The 16,717-nt window shown below is 39.3% G+C and overlaps 1 pseudogene; it reads right to left on the reverse strand.

Moving 5' to 3' along the window:
• The window catches only part of LOC125120791 (methyltransferase N6AMT1-like), a 29,527-nt pseudogene extending 13,218 nt beyond the window's left edge, over nt 1-16,309 (reverse strand).
• Between the last annotated feature and the right edge of the window lie 408 nt (nt 16,310-16,717).

The raw sequence follows: 16,717 nt of genomic DNA on the forward strand, positions 1-16,717 counted from the left end.
AAGCAAATATATAGTAAGGACTGAGGAACAACCACTTTAAGCCAGTATGAAGACAAAGACAAAAAAAATTGTAAAAAAAAAACTGTAACTACAATAAACAATTAAAGGATAAACATGAAGATATAAAATAAATAGGACATGGAAACCAAAAAGTATAGGGGAGGAGAGTAAAAAATGTAGATCTTTCAGAATGTGTGAACTTACATGACTACCAGTTTGAAACAAGTGGATATAGTTTAGGTCAACATACATGAACCCCATGTAAACACAAATCAAAAACCTACAATACAAAAAAAAACCCTAAAAATAAAGGAACACAAGCATAGTACTAAGAAAAAAGAAACATAAGAATTACAAAAACAACCGGAAACAAGTAATAAAATGGCAATAAGTACATACCTATTAATAATTATGTTAAATGTCAATGGACTATAGGTGCCAATCAAAAGACTTAAGGTTGCTGATTGGGTTAAGAAAAAAACAAGAACCATCTATATATGGTACATACAAGAGATTCACTTCAGACGTAAAGACGTTCACTCTGGAAGTGAGAGGATGGAAAAAGATACTTTACACAAATGTCAAGAAAGCAAGGGTTGCAATACTCATATCAAACAAACTTTAAAACAAAAGCTATAACGAAGACAAAGAAATGCATTATAGTAATAACAAAGGTATTAATACAAGAAGTGAATATTATGCTTGTTAACATGTATGTCCCCAACAAGGAGCACCCAAGTAGATGAAGCAAATACTAAAAGACATAAAGGGAGAAATTGACAATAATATTAGGGGATTTAACACCAAATTTTCATGGACAGATCATCCAAAGAGAAAATCAATAAAGCAACATGGAACACTAAAATGAACATGGAACACTCTCTGGGGCAGATCACGTGCAAGGGCACAAAACAACTCTCAACAAATTTAAGAGGACTTAAATTATATCAAGTATATTTTCTGAACACAGTGGTAAGAAACTAGAAATCAATTACAACAGGAAAAAATGGGAAAAATACAAACATGTAGAGACTAAACAACATGCTACTAAAAATCAGTGGGTCAATGAAGAAATCAAAGAGGAAATCAGAAAATACCTTGAGGCAAATAAAAATGGAAACACAACTTTCCAAAATCTATAGGATAGAGCAAAAGCAGTTTTAAGAGAGAAATTTATAGTGACACAGGCCTTCCTCAAGAAACAAGAAAAATCTCAAAACAACTTAACCTACCATCTAAAGGAATTAGAAAAAGAAGAACAAAGCCCAAAAAGTCAGCAGAAGGAAGAAAATAATAAAGAGAGGAGTTTCCACCCTCACTCAGTGGTTAACAAACCTGACTGGTATCCATGAGGATGAAGGTTCAATCCCTGGCCCCACTCAGTGGGTTAAGGATCCAGTGTTACCATGAGCTGTGGTACAAGTTGCAGACATGACTTGGATCAGGCATTGCTGTGGCTGTGGTGTAAGCTGGCAACTGTAGCTCCAATTCAACCCCTAGCCTGGGAACTTCCATATGCCATGGGTGCAGCCCTCAAAGGAAAAAAGAAGAAAAGTAGTAATCATATATCATCACTGGTATAAAATCTTGGTATAAATTCAGAGGTCAGATAATGACAGAGGGACAAAGCAATAATTAGGTAATTTCCAGAACTTGACCATGATCATACTCTTTCAGTCCACCTCTTCTATGATTAAAGACTAATGAGATGTTTCTAGTTCTGCTTACACTCTTGAAAAATTAAGTAGAGGGGCAAAAAAATCCACAGCTGTGTATGGTGATGAATGTTAATCATTTCACAATACATATAAATATTTAATCACTATGTTCCATATCTGAAACTAATATAATAGTGCATGTAAATTATACCTCAACAAAAAAAATCAAGTAGAGGGATGTCATCAGCAGGGTAGGGAGGAAGGTAGGAAGGTATAAGAAATCAATGGGGATAATATCTGACTATTAATATTATCTTTTTTCCAGCTTTACTAGGTAAAATTGACAAAGTTGCTTGAAGTTGTGAGGCAGAGTACCAAAGAGAAGGGAGCTGCCCAGAGAAAATAATCCAGAAACCGGCATAGGATCCCTTGAGACTTCTGTCAAGTGTTAAGTTGTGCATAGACACTCGGAGAATGGACAAAGCTGCACAAAGAACTACTATTGGAAAAAGTAGGTTTTTTTGCTGTGAATTGAACAACACTAGAGTTCACCCAAGTCTGAGAGGCATTTTAGTTTTCCAGAGGGAAAAAAAAAAGTAGAAAGAATTCATCATCAACATATCTTCAAGTTGTGTGTTACTACTCTGAAACTCTATGGCTTGAAATATCAAATATGCAGTCATATTTTATAATACTATGAGTCAGATATTTATGCAGGATTTGGTTAGGTGATCCCTCTTTTCCATGTGACATCAACTGAGTCCACTTGGAAGTGTTCACCTCATATGCATGGCTTCCCTCAGGGATACAGCAAGTTGGCCCAAGGTGGCTAAAGGCCAGGCTTACCAGGAACCATGGACCAATGAGCCTACCTGCAACCTCACCAACATGGGCTCTTGGTATGGTCATACTTCTTACCTAGTGGCCTCAAGAGTGAGAATTTTAGCAAATAAGATAGAATCTACATCGTCTTTTTGACCTATACCCAGAATTCACAAAGCATTACTTATACCATACCCTATTAGATGAATAAATCACAAGCTCATGCCTTTCAAGAGGAAAGAACATAGGCCTGAAGAAGGGAAGAATGCCAAAGAGCTGTGGTGTAGGCTAGCAGCTGCTGCTCCGATTTGACCCCCAGCCAGGGAATTTTAGGGCTGCATGTGCAGCCCTAAAAAGCCACACACACACAAAAAAATTATCAGGACTTCCTGTTGTGGCTCAGCAGGTTACAAAATCTGACTAGTATCCATGAGGATGAGGGTTAAACCCTTGGCTTTGCTCAGTGGTTTAAGTATCTGATGTTGCTGTGAGCTGTGGTGCAGGTTGCAGATGTGGCTCAGATCCTAGGTTGCTGTGGCTGTGGCATAGGCTGGCAGCTACAGCTCTGATTTGACTCCTAGCCTAGGAACTTCCTTGTGCCACATGTGGTGGCCCTAAAAATCAAAGAAAAAAATTATCAAGTTCCCATGCAGCTGAAAAAAATATACAACTACAACATAAAAGACAGGAATAAGTAAAATAGTTCCGATCTTATGGAAGTGCAGGCAGAATCACTCATTACCAGCCAGAATTGTCAATACTGTCAACCAACAAAGCAAGGGAGATAGAAAAGGAACAACTTTCAAATAGTCCAAGACTGGATATATAGACCATACATCACAGTATCAGAAGGTGGAGGAGAACAATATTAGGGTATTGATTCCTCCACTTCTCTTCTTCAGGGCCCATCATTGGCTGGCTCTTCAAACAGGCTCTCTGGCTCCAACATCTTCTCTTGCTGTTTCAGGAGTTCTTAATATCCCAGAGTACTCTCTTCACTATCCCTTCTGATAGACTCTGAACCTCTTTAACATCAACTAATAAACTTAACAGATTCAAAGCAAAAATTCAAATTTTAGATGTTGAAAATAGTTTACTACTACTAATTTGAATCCTAAAGACTATTTACTAAAACTAGTCTATCAAGAAGTTCCTATTGTGTTTCAGTGGGTTAAGAATCTGACTAGTATCCATGAGGATGTGGCTTCAACCCCTGGCCTCACTCAGTGGGTTAAAGATCTGGCATTGCCCCAAGCTATGGCATAGGTTGCAGATGTGGCTTAGATCTGGCAGTGCTGTGGCTGTGGCGTAGACCAGCAGCTGCAGCTCCATCTCCAATTTGACCGCTAGCCTGGCAACTTCCACATGCCACAGGTGGGGCCCCAAAAAGCAAAAGAAAAAAGAATAATCTATGTGGAAAGACACGAATGAACCTCAAAATTCTTAGAGAAAAAAGCATAAAAAAGAACATATTGTATTATTCCATGTACATAATGTACAACAACCAGTCTGTGATCTTAGAAACCAAAGTAGTGGTTAACATTGGGGCAGCAGGTAATGAGAGGAATGCGAGTTTGGGTCACTAGCAATAATGTTCTATTTCTTGATCAGGAAGCTGGTTAGATGTGCATGGTAGTTTAAAAACATCTCCATGGTTCCTTTGACACTCTTCTCATCAGAAAACGAAATCCACTTCCCTTCCCTTGAATATGGCTAGCAAACAGAATGCACTGGATTTGACACCATATGACTTCAATGCAAGGTTAGAAAAGCCACTAGAGTTTCCACCTGGCTCTCATTCTTGGGACATTCACCCTTGATACTCAGCCACTGTGCTTTTGGAAAGTCGAGTCGCATGGAAAGGCCATGTGGAAGTATTCTAGTCACCAACATAGCTAAGGTTCCAGTCAACAGGTAGCATCAAAATCCAAACATAGAAATGAAGGAGACTTCAGATGATTCCAGCCCCCAACAAAAACTCTACCCAAATTGCAAATCTATAAGCAAAATAAATATTGTTTTAGGCCTCTAAATTTAGGAGTGATTTGTTCTGAAAGTATATGTGACTAGAACAGATAACAGGTATGCTTGCTTTGTGAAAATTCATTAAGCTGCATAATTATGATATACAGCTGGCCTTCCTTATCTATGGGCTCTGCATCTGCTGATTCAACCAACTGCAGATGAAAAAAAAATGTTTAAGTTCCAGAAAATTCCAAAAAGCAAAACATGAATTTGCTGCACGTTGGCAACAATTTACATAGCATTTAAATTGTATTAAGTACTATAAGTGACTTAGAGATGATTTGAAGTATAGATGAGGATATGCATAGGTTATATGCAAAGACTACACCATTTTATATAAGGAACTTAAACTTAAATTTTGGTATCCTCAATGGTGAGAGGAGGGGAACCAATCCCCAGTGCATATGAAGGGACAACTGTATACACTTTTCCTCATGAATACTATAATTAGGATTGAAAGAAAAATCATATCATGGAAACAAGCGCAAGTTTCTCATTAAATTTTTAGGTTTTATATAGGAGTTTTATATAAATTCAATGTTTCATATCTCCCTGATACTTTGCCCTTTTCTTACAATTATGTAATATAAAGAAAAGTAATGAATGTTTTCACCACATCCCAGGCACTTCCTAATATGCATCAGTTTACCCTTGGACACTGCCCAATTCTGATCATTTACCATGCACTGATGTAAAAAAAGTTTCAAAAGTACTGCAATAGGAGATACCTACCCAGCACCATTCTCTCTTCTTCTGTAATGAGTCTCATTGTCCTTTTTTTAAAATTATTTTTTATTACTCAAATGAATTTATCACATTTGTAGTTGTATAATGATCATAACAATCTGATTTCACAGGATTTCCACCCCACAGCCCAAGCATATCGCCCCACCCCCCAAACTGTCTCCTCCAGAGACCATAAGTTTTTCAATGTCTGTGAGTCAGCATCTGTTCTGCAAAGAAGTTCAGTCTGTCCTTTTTTCAGATTCCACATGTCAGTGATAGCATTTGATGGTGTCTCATTGTCTGACTAACTTCACTTAGCATGATAGCTTCTAGGTCCATCTATGTTGCAAAAAATGCTGGTATTTCGTTCTTTTTAATGGCTGAGTAATATTCCATTGTGTATATGTACCCCATCTTCTTGATCCGCTCCTCCGTTGATGGACATTTCGGTTGTTTCCATGTCTTGGCTATTGTAAATAGTGCTGCAATGAACATTGGAGTACATGTGTCTTTGCAAGTTGTGGTTTTCTCTGGGTAGATGCCCAGGAGTGGGATTGCTGGAACAAATGGTATTTCTATGTTTAGGTTTCTGAGGAATCTCCATACTGCTTTCCACAGCGGTTGCCCCAATTTACAATCCCACCAATAGTGTACTAGGATTCCTTTTTCTCCTCATCCTCTCCAGCACTTATTGTCTGTAGACTTTTTGATGATGGCCATTCTGGCTGGTGTAAGGTGGTACCTCATAGTGGTTTTGATTTGCATTTCTCCAAGAATGAGTGATGTTGAACATCTTTTCATGTGTTTTTTGGCCATCCTTATGTCTTCTTTGGAGAATTGTCTGTTTAGACCTTCTGCCCATTTTTTGATGGGGTTGTTTGTTTTTTTGGTATGGAGCTGCAGAAGGTGTTTATAAATTTTGGAGATGAATCCCTTGTCAGTCGATTCACTTGCAAAGATTTTCTCCCACTCTGTGGGTTGTCTTTTTGTGTTGTTTAGGGTTTCCTTTGCTGTGCAGAAACTTTTAATTTGATTAGGTCCCATTTGTTTATTTGTGTTTTTACCGTCATTGCTCTAAGAGGTGGATCTGAGAAGATGTTGCTGTCGTTTATGTCGGAGAGTGTTTGGCCTATGTTTTCCTCTAGGAGTTTTATAGTGTCTGGTCTTATATCTAGGTCTTTAATCCATTTCGAGTTTATTTTTGTGTATGGTGTTAGGGAGTGTTCTCATTTCATTCTTTTCCATGTGGCTGTCCAGTTTTCCCAGAACCACTATTGAACAAGCTGTCCTTTCTCCATTGTATATCCTTGCCTCCTTTGTCATGGATTTGTTGGCTGTAGGTGCATGGGTTTAATTCTGGGCTTTCTAACCTGTTCCACTGATCTATCTTTCTGTCTTTGTGCCAGAACCATGTCGGTTTTGATGACTGTTGCTGTGTGGTATAGTCTGAAGTCCAGGAGACTGATTCCTCCAGGTCCATTTTTCTTTTTCAGGATGTCTTTGGCTATTCTGGGTCTTTTGTGCTTCCAAACAAACTTTAAAATATTTTGTTTGAGTTCTGTGAAAAATGTCCTTGGTACTTTGATAGGGATTGCATTGAATCTGTAGATTGCCTTGGGTAGTATAGTCATTTTGATAATATTGACTCTTCCAATCCACGAGCATGGTATATCTTTCCATCTGTTTGTGTCATCTTTGATTTCTTTCCTCAGTGTGTTATAGTTTTCAGAGTCCAGGTCTTTTGTCTCTTTAGGTAGGTTTACTCCTAGGTATTTTATTCTTTTGGATGCAATGATAAACGGGATGGTTTTCCTAATTTCCTTTTCTGCTCTTTCATTGCTAATGTATAGAAATGCCATCGATTTCTGTGTATTGATTTTGTATCCTGCAACTTTGCCAAATTTGTGGATGAGCTCTAACAGTTTTCTGGTAGAGTCTTTAGGATTCTCTAGGTAGAGTATCATGTCATCTGCAAATAGGGATAGTTTTACTTCTTCCTTTCCAATTTGGATTCCTTTTATTTCTTTTACTTCTCTGATTGCTGTGGCTAGGACTTCCAGAACTATGTTGCAGAGTAGTGGCCAGAGCAGACATCCTTGTCTTGTTCCTGATCTCAGTGGGGATTCTTTCAGCTTTTCACCATTGAGAATGATGTTTGCTGTGGGTTTGTCATATATGGCATTTATCATGTTGAGGTAGGTTCCCTCTATGCCCACTTTCTGAAGGGTTTTTATCAGAAATGGGTGTTGGATTTTGCCAAAGGCTTTTTCTGCATCTGTTGAGAGGATCATATGGTTTTTATTCTTCAGTTCGTTAATGTGGTGTATCACACTGATTGATTTGCGGATGTTGAAGAACGCTTGCATCCCTGGGATAAATCCCATTTGATCATGATGTACAATCCTGGTAATGTATTGTTGGATTTGGTTTGCTAGTATTTTGTTGAGGGTTTTTGCATCAATGTTCACCAGTGAAATTGGCCTGTAGTTTTCTTTTTTTGTGGAATCTTGTCTGGTTTTGGTACCAGGGTGATGGTGGCCTCATAGAATGAGTTTGGGAGTATCCCTTCCTCTGCAATCTTTTGGAATAGTTTCAGAAGGATAGGTGTTAGCTCTTCTCTAAATGTTTGATAGAATTTGCCTGTGAAGCCATCTGGTCCTGGACTTTTGTTCGTTGGAAGTTTTTTTTATTATTATTATTATTTTTTGTCTTTTTGTTGTTGTTGTTGTTGTTGCTATTTCTTGGGCTGCTCCCGCGGCATATGGAGGTTCCCAGGCTAGGGGTTGAATCGGAGCTATAGCCACCGGCCTACGCCAGAGCCACAGCAACGCGGGATCCGAGCCACGTCTGCAACCTACACCACAGCTCACGGCAACGCCGGACCGTTAACCCACTGAGCAAGGGCAGGGACCGAACCCGCAACCTCATGGCTCCTAGTCGGATTCGTTAACCACTGCGCCACGACGGGAACTCCCGTTGGAAGTTTTTAATCACAGTTTCAATTTCAGTACTTGTGATTGGTCTGTTCATCTTTTCTATTTCATCTTGGTTTAGTCTTGGAAGATTGTACTTTTCTAAGAATTTGTCCATTTCTTCTAGGTTTTCCATTTCATTGGCATATAGTTGCATGTAGTAGTCTCTTATGATCTTTTGTATTTCAGTGATGTCCATTGTTACTTCTCCTTTTTCATTTCTAATGTTATTGATTTGAGTCCTCTTTCTTTTTTGCTTGCTAAGTCTGGCTAAGGGTTTATCAATTTTATTGATCTTTTCAAAGAACCAGCTTTTCATTTCATTGATCTTTTCTATGGTTTTCTTTGTTTCTATTTCATTGATTTCTGCTCTGATCTTTATGATTTCTTTCCTTCTACTAACTTTAGGTCTTGTCTGTTTTTCTCTCTCGAGCTGCTTTAGATGTGATGTTAGCTTGTTTATTTGAGTTTTTCTTGTTTCCCCGAGGTGGGCTTGTATTGCTATAAACTTTCCTCTTAGAACGGCTTTTGCTGCATCCCATAGGTTTTGGAGTATTGTATCTTTGTTGTCATTTGCTTCTAGGTATTTTTTAATTTCCTCTTTGATTTCTTCAGTGATCCATTGGTTGGTTAGTAGCATGTTGTTTAGTCTCCACATGTTTGTGTTTTTGGCAGATTTTTTTCTTGTTGTTGATTTCCAGTCGTACAGCGTTGTGGTCAGAAAAGATGCTTGATATGATTTCAATTTTCTTAAAGTTACTGAGGTTGGATTTGTAGCCCAGGATGTGATCAATCTTAGAGAATGTTCCATGTGCACTTGAGAAGAACGTGTATTCTGTTGCTTATGGATGGAATATCCTATAAATACCTTTTAAATCCCCCTGGTCTAATTCTTCATTCAGGGTCTGTGTTTCCTTACTGATTTTCTGTCTGGATGATCTGTCCATTGCTGTAAGTGGGGTGTTAAAGTCCCCCACTATGATTGTGTTATTGTCTATTTCTCCTTTTAAGGTTGTTAGCAGTTGCCTTATATATTGTGGTGAAACTGTATCGGGTACGTAACTATTTAAAATTGTTATATCATCTTCTTGGATTGATCCTTTGATCATTATGTAATGTCCTTCTTTGTCCCTTAAAATAGTCTTCATTTTAAAGTCTATTTTGTCTGATATGAGTATTGTTTTACTCCAGCTTTCCTTTGATCCCCATTTGCATGAAATATTTTCTTCCATCCTCTCACTTTCAATTTGTATGTGTCCCTAGAAGTGAAGTGCGTCTCTTGAAGACAGCATATATATGGGTCTTGTTTTTGTATCCATTCAGCCAGCCTATGTCTTTAGGTTGGGGCATTTAGTCCATTCACATTTAAGGTAATTATTGATATGTATGTTCTTATTACCATTTTATTAACTGCTTTGGATTTGTTTTTGCTGCTCTTTTTCCTTTCCTTCTTCTCTTGTTCTTTTCTGCCTAGAGAAGTTCCTTTAGTATTTGTTGCAAAGCTGGTTTAGTGTTGCCGAATTCTCTTAGCTTTTGCTTATCTGTGAAGCTTTTGATTTCTGCTTCAAATCTGAATGAGAGCCTTGCTGGGTAGAGTAATCTTGGTTGGAGGTTTTTTCCTTTCATCACGTTAAGTATATCATGCCACTCCCTTCTGGCCTGCAGAGTTTCTGTTGCAAAATCTGCCGATGACCTTATTGGGGTTCCCTTGTATGTTATTTATTTCTTTTCCCTGGCTGCTTTCAAGATTTTCTCTTTGTCTTTAATTTTGGTCAGTTTGATTAGTATATGTCTCAGGGTGTTCCTCCTTGGGTTTATTTTATATGGTACTCGTTGTGCTTCCTGGATTTGAGTGAGTGGTCCCTTGCCCACGTTAGGGAAGTTTTTCACTATTATCTTTTGGAGTATTTTTTCTGTCTCCTCTCTCTACCTTCTCCTTCTGGCACCTCTATAATATGGATGTTGGTGCATTGAACATTGTCCCAGAGTTCTCTGAGACTCTCTTCATTTGTTTTCAATCTTTGTTCTCTTTTCTGTTCTGCATCCGTAATTTCCACTAATCTGTCCTCCACCTCACTTATTCGTTCTTCTGTTTCCTGTATTCTGCTGTTAGCTGCTTCTAGTGAATTTTTTATTTCAGTTATTGTATTTTGCATCTCTTCTTGTTTAAGTTTTATATCTTGTATCTCTTTGGTCAGTGTTTCCTGTAAGTTATCCATCTTTGCCTCCAGTTTATTTCCAATGTCTTGCATCATGTTCACTATCAACAGTCTAAAATCTTTTTCCTGGAGGCTAAGAATCTCCTCCTCACTTAGCTGTTTTTCTGGGGTTTTTCCTTTCTCCTTCATCTGGTTTATAGTCCTCTGTCTTTTCATTTTTATAGGTTTTTGGTGCGGTGACCTTCTTACAGCTAATAGAGTTGTAGCCTCTCTTACTTCTGATGTCTGCCCCCCTGTGGCTGAAGTCAGTATGGGGGCTTGCTGTAGGCTTCCTGATGGGAGGGGCTGATGCCTGCCCACTGGTAGGTGGAGCCGATTCTAATCCCTCTGGTGGGTGGGGCTTAGTCTCTGGATAGGATCAGAGGCAGCTGTATGCCTAAGGGGTCTTTAGGTAGCCTGTTTGCTGAGGGGCAGGGCTGTGATCCCACCTGGGTTGTTGTTTGTCCTGGGGCTTCTCAGCAGCTGACTCATGGTGGGGCCAGATTTTCCCAAAATGGCCACCTCCAGAGAAAGGCACTGCTGCTGAATATTCCCAAGAGCTTTGCTTTCAGTGTCCTTCCCTCACAACAAGCCACATTCACCCCTGTTTTCCCAGGAGGTCCTCCAAGAACTGCAGTCAGTTTTGACCCAGATTCCCTTGGAGAGTTTGCTTTGCCCTGGGACCCAGTGCACGTGAAAGTCTGTGTGCGCCTTTTAAGAATGAGGTCTCTGTTCCCCCAGTTCCATGGAGCTCCTGCACACTAGCCCCACTGGCCTTCAATGCCAGATGCTCCAGGGACTCTTTCTCCCTGTGCCAGATCCCCACACGTGAGGGTTTGATGTGTGGCTCAGAACTCTCACTCCTGTAGGTGAGTCTCTGTGAACCAGTTAGTTTCCAGTCTGTGGAGGTTCCCACCCAGGAGGCATGGGGTTGTTTATATCATGGAATCACCCCTCCTACCTCTTGATGTGTCCTCCTCTTTTTCTTCTGGAGTAGGATATCTTTTTTAAAGTTTCCGGCCCATTTGGGTGAAGAGTGCTCAGTCTTTAGTTGTGAATTTTGTTGTTTTTAGGAGAGAAGTTGAGCTCCAGTCCTTCTATTCCACCATTTGAGAGAGTCCAGGGGACGATGCATGTCCCAGGGGTGTTGCTGCAAGATTTGGGTGCCCCTTGTTTATTTCATGTGCTGAGTAAGGGGAAGGGGTTGGGGGTTGCTACTTGTCTTACCGAGCTGTACACTGCTGAGACAGTAGGAGTGAAGATTCGATCCTCGAGAGTCTGTTGCACAGGTCCTCTAGCAATTTGTTGGGGCGCCTGGGTCTGGAGGGCCCTGATGTTCGGGTGAGAAGGGGCCACTGCCGCCGCCGCCACCACCACTGCCACCGCCGCTGCTGCTGGAGGGTGAGGAGGTGGTACCGCTGCTGCTGCTGCTGCCACTGCCGCCGCTCCAGTGCCAGGTCCAGTTCCTGCTGCAGCCCGCTGAGCCTGATTTCAGAGCCAGTTTTTTTCACGGCAATATCCTCAGGGGCCGGCAGCGGTTGGGGGGGGGGGTCTTTATCCCCCTCCCTTGGGGATGCGGTGCCCTTCTCGGTAGCTGGGGTCAGGCGATGCTGGCGGATTTTCTTCACTCAATGAGCAGAGCATCCAACATAGCGCTCGAGTCTCATTGTCCTTTGTGGAACTAACTCCCTTTGAGTGAATCAAGGTAGCTGAGACCTGATTATTGTTCAGTTTTTCAAAAACATGTATTAGGAGTTTCTGCTGTAGTACAGCACACTAAGGATCCAGTGTTGTCACTGCTGTGGCCTGGGAATTTCCACATGCTGCAGGCACAGCCAAAAAAAAAAAAACAAAAAAAGAAAAAAAATTATGTTATACTTAACATTCTTCCAATAAAATTTTTATTTTATTTAATTTTGAAATATTTGCTCTCTTTTTTTGCAAAGAATACTTACTTACTGATACTTATTTTCAGTGCTAGCACATGATGATGAATAGTTTAAGATGAACAAATATAAAACAAAATGTTTACAAAATGATATTGAACAAGTGATTTTTGTCAAAAGCATCAAGGCAACACAGTGGAAAAAGGATAGCCTTTTCGGGGAGTTTCTGTTGTGGCCCAGTGGTAACAAACCCAACTAGCATCCATGAGGACATAGGTTCGATCCCTGGCCCCACTCAGTGGGTTAAGGATCTGGCATTGCTGTGGTTTAGGCTGGCAGTTGCAGCTCCAGTTGGACTCCTAGCCTGGGAACTTCCATATGCTGTGAGTGTGCCCCTTAAAAAAAAAAAAAAAAAAGACTTTTCAACAAATATTACTGGAACATAATGGGTATCCATATGTAGTAAACACAAATAAAAATTCAAAATGCATCACAGACTTAACTATAGATCCTAGAATGTAAAATTTCTTGAAGAAAATACAGGAAAATGTCTTTTTCAGTTTAGGGTAGGCAAGGATTTCTTGGAAATAATACTGAAAGCACAATTAACAAAAGAATATTTTGGACTTTATTAAAATGTAAATTTCTGTACTTAAAAATACACTGTTAAGAGAATGAAAAGACAAGCCATATACTGGGAGGAAATCTTTGCAAAGCATCTATCTGATTGAGAACTTGTATCCAAAATATACAAAGAATTCTCAAAATTTAGGACTCAAATCTGGAGCAAGACAGGGATGCCCACTCCCACCACTGCTCTTCAACATAGTTTTAGAAGTCCTAGCCACAGCAATTACACAAACAAAAGAAATAAAAGGCATCCATCTAGGAAGAGAAGAGATAAAACTGTCACTGTATGCAGATGACATGATACTATACATAGAAAACCCGAAGGACTCAACCCCAAAACTCCTTGAACTGATTCATAAACTCAGCAAAGTAGCAGGATACAAGATTAACATTCAGAAGTCAGTTGCATTTCTGTATACCAGCAATGAAACATTAGAAAAGGAATACAAAAATACGATACCTTTTAAAATTGCACCTCACAAAATCAAATACCTCGGAATACACCTGACCAAGGAGGTAAAGGACCTATATGCCGAGAACTATAAAACTTTAATCAAAGAAATCAAAGAAGATGTAAAGAAATGGAAAGATATTCCATGTTCATGGATTGGGAAAATCAATATTGTAAAAATGGCCATACTACCCAAAGCAATCTACAGATTCAATGAAATCCCTATCAAATGACTCATGACATTTTTCACAGAACTATAACAAACAATCCAAACATTTATATGGAACAACCAAAGACCCAGAATCGCCAAAGCAATCCTGAGAAAACCAAGCAGGGGGCATAACTCTCCCAGACTTCAAGAAATACTACAAAGCCTACAGTCATCAAAACAGTGTGGTACTGGTATCAAAACAGACAGACCAATGGAACAGAATAGAGAATCCGGAAATTAACCCTGACACCTATGGTCAATTAATCTTTGACAAGGGAGGCAAGAACATCAAATGGGAAAAAGAAAGTCTACTCAGCAAGCATTGCTGGGAAACCTGGACAGCTGCATGCAAAACAATGAAATTAGAACACACCCTCACACCATGCACAAAAATACACTCAAAATGGCTGAAAGACTTAAATATACAACAGGACACCATCAAACTCCTAGAAGAGAACATAGGCAAAACACTCTCTGACATCAACCTTATGAATATTTTCTCAGGTCACTCTCCCAAAGCAATAGAAATTAGAGCAAAAATAAACCCATGGGACCTCATCAAACTGAAAAGCTTTTGCACAGCAAAGGAAACCCAAAAGAAAACAAAGCGACAACTTTCAGAATGGGAGAAAATAGTTTCAAATGATGCAACCGACAAGGGCTTAATCTCTAGAATATACAAGCAACTTACACAACTCAACAGCAAAAAAGCCAATCAATCAATGGAAAAATGGGCAAAAGACCTGAGTAGACATTTCTCCAAGGAAGATATACAGATGGCCAGCAAACACATGAAAAAATGCTCAACATCGCTGATTATAAGAGCAGTGCAAATCAAAACTACCATGAGATACCACCTCACACCAGTCAGAATGGCCATCATTAATAAGTCCACAAATAACAAATGCTGGAGGGGGTGTGGAGAAAAGGGAACCCTCCCGCACTCTTGGTGGGAATGTAAACTGGTACAGCCACTATGGAGAACAGTTTGGAGATACCTTAGAAATCTATACAGAGAACTTCCATATGACCCCACAATCCCACTCTTGGGCATCTATCCGGACAAAACTCTACTTAAAAGAGACACATGCACCCGCATGTTCATTGCAGCACTATTCTCAATAGCCAAGACATGGAAACGACCCAAATGTCCATCGACAGACAACTGGATTCGGAAGAAGTGGTATATATACACATACATCTACCTATGACCCAACCATTCCACTTCTAGATTTTTATCCAAGATAAAAAGGAAATCTATGTCCATATGAAGACTTGTACACAAATGTTCACAGCAACTTTATTAGTAACAGCCCCAAACTAAACACAACTCAAATTTCCATAAACAACAAATTTCAGTACATCCACATAATGGAATATACTCATCAATAAAAAAGAATGGCATACAAAGCTATTACTGGTATCTTGATGAATGTCAAAGTAACAACTCTGAGGAAAAGAAACCAGCCCAGGAAAAAAAAAAATACATACTGTCTCATTCTATTTATGTAAAACTTGAGAAAAGGCAAATGAATCTATAACGACAGAAAGCAGATCAATGGTTGCTTAGGTGTGGGAGGTAGGGAGGAATGAGAAAAGAAATTATAAAGAGGCATGAAGGAATTTAAGGATGATGGATTTATTCATATGATTATAGTGATAGTTTCAAGGGGATATACATATAAAAATTTATCCAATTGTATTCTTTAAATATGCTTCATATATTATATGTCAATTATACCTCAATAAAGCTGTCTTTAAAAAAAAACAGCAATTCAGGTGTCAGATTTTGAACAGAGCAGAAAGGATGCAGAATGGAAATCTTGGTTAAAGGTCTCAGTGAGACCTTTAACAGAGTGGAATCTTAGCTAAAGGTCTCTTGTGAATTATCCAAGTATGCAAGGATCCATGCCTCACCAGGCTTCATCAGAATTTAATAAGCCATCTCCCTGTTATTCTCCAGAAATGGTGACAATAACCACTACCGACTCTGTTTTCAGGAAGACAATGATCCAATAAGTATAAAATGAATTCCATGTCGTAAGAGAGATTTCAGTTAAACACCTAATCCATACTTATAAACATTTTTAAAGGGCTTTCTCCTTACAAGATGGTTTTAGTATCGAGAGTGAACTGTGTGTATGTGAATTCCAATACAGATACAATACACTCATTATTTTAAGCCTCAAAGCCTCAGTTTCCTCAGCTGTGAAATGCTATAAGAAATAAGAAAAACTAGGAAACTAAAAAGAGCAGATTTTTGCCAGAGTGATTAATTCTTCCTTTTTGGGCAGACTCTTCTCCCTCTGCTCTGAGAGGTTTCCATTTCTTCCCAACTCCACCAGCAGTAATTATCTTGAATGAGTCAAGCTTCTCTCCCAGAAGTTCCATCCCTCTATCACTAGACTTCTCAAGAGAGGTCCAAGAGGTAGGTCCCTGCCATATATCCCTGGCTAACCATTAAATTCGTCAAGAAGGTGTCCAAGACTCTGCCACACTCAGCTGTGAATGCAGACCATACTGATGCGCTGGGCTGGGCTTAAATGCTGTGCATTTTGGGCTGAGTTTATTGTGTATTCTGTGCATCGTGTATTCTAGAAGTTGAGCTTCACTTTCCAGACATTTTTTATTGCACAGCTAAACCGACAGTATTTCAACAGCATCCTCATTTCTAACTGCGGGTGGAGGTAATTTTCCAGGATGGCCTGTGTTCTCTGTAAGCAGAACCATGTTGGCTGTGACCCTTTAAGGGAGGATACAAGAACCAAGACCTACTGAACAGGAATAGTGGTTGGGTTGGGCTCACAGACTAGCATTAAGCAGCTATAGCTTCAATTTCCAGTTGTCTATGTGTGGGACTTTATCATCTCCAAAACTCAATTTTGTTCATCCCTATAATGGGGCTAAAGCCACCTAATTTCTTTAAGTGTTATTAACTTCCATGATAAATTACAGTACTTTGGCCAATTCTTACCTTGAACTATTAAAGATAGCGTTTAACACAGTAATTCAACTTTTTTCCCAAACTTATACCTAAGTCAAAAGCTTCCATAACTATAAATTACTAAGAAAACAAAGCTTTCCCTTTTTGAGTTAAGAATATGAAAAGACCAGACCTAGAAACAAGCCAAAATCAAG

This window comes from Phacochoerus africanus, chromosome 2 (assembly GCF_016906955.1).
Source record: "Phacochoerus africanus isolate WHEZ1 chromosome 2, ROS_Pafr_v1, whole genome shotgun sequence".
Classification (NCBI taxonomy): Eukaryota; Metazoa; Chordata; class Mammalia; order Artiodactyla; family Suidae; genus Phacochoerus; species Phacochoerus africanus.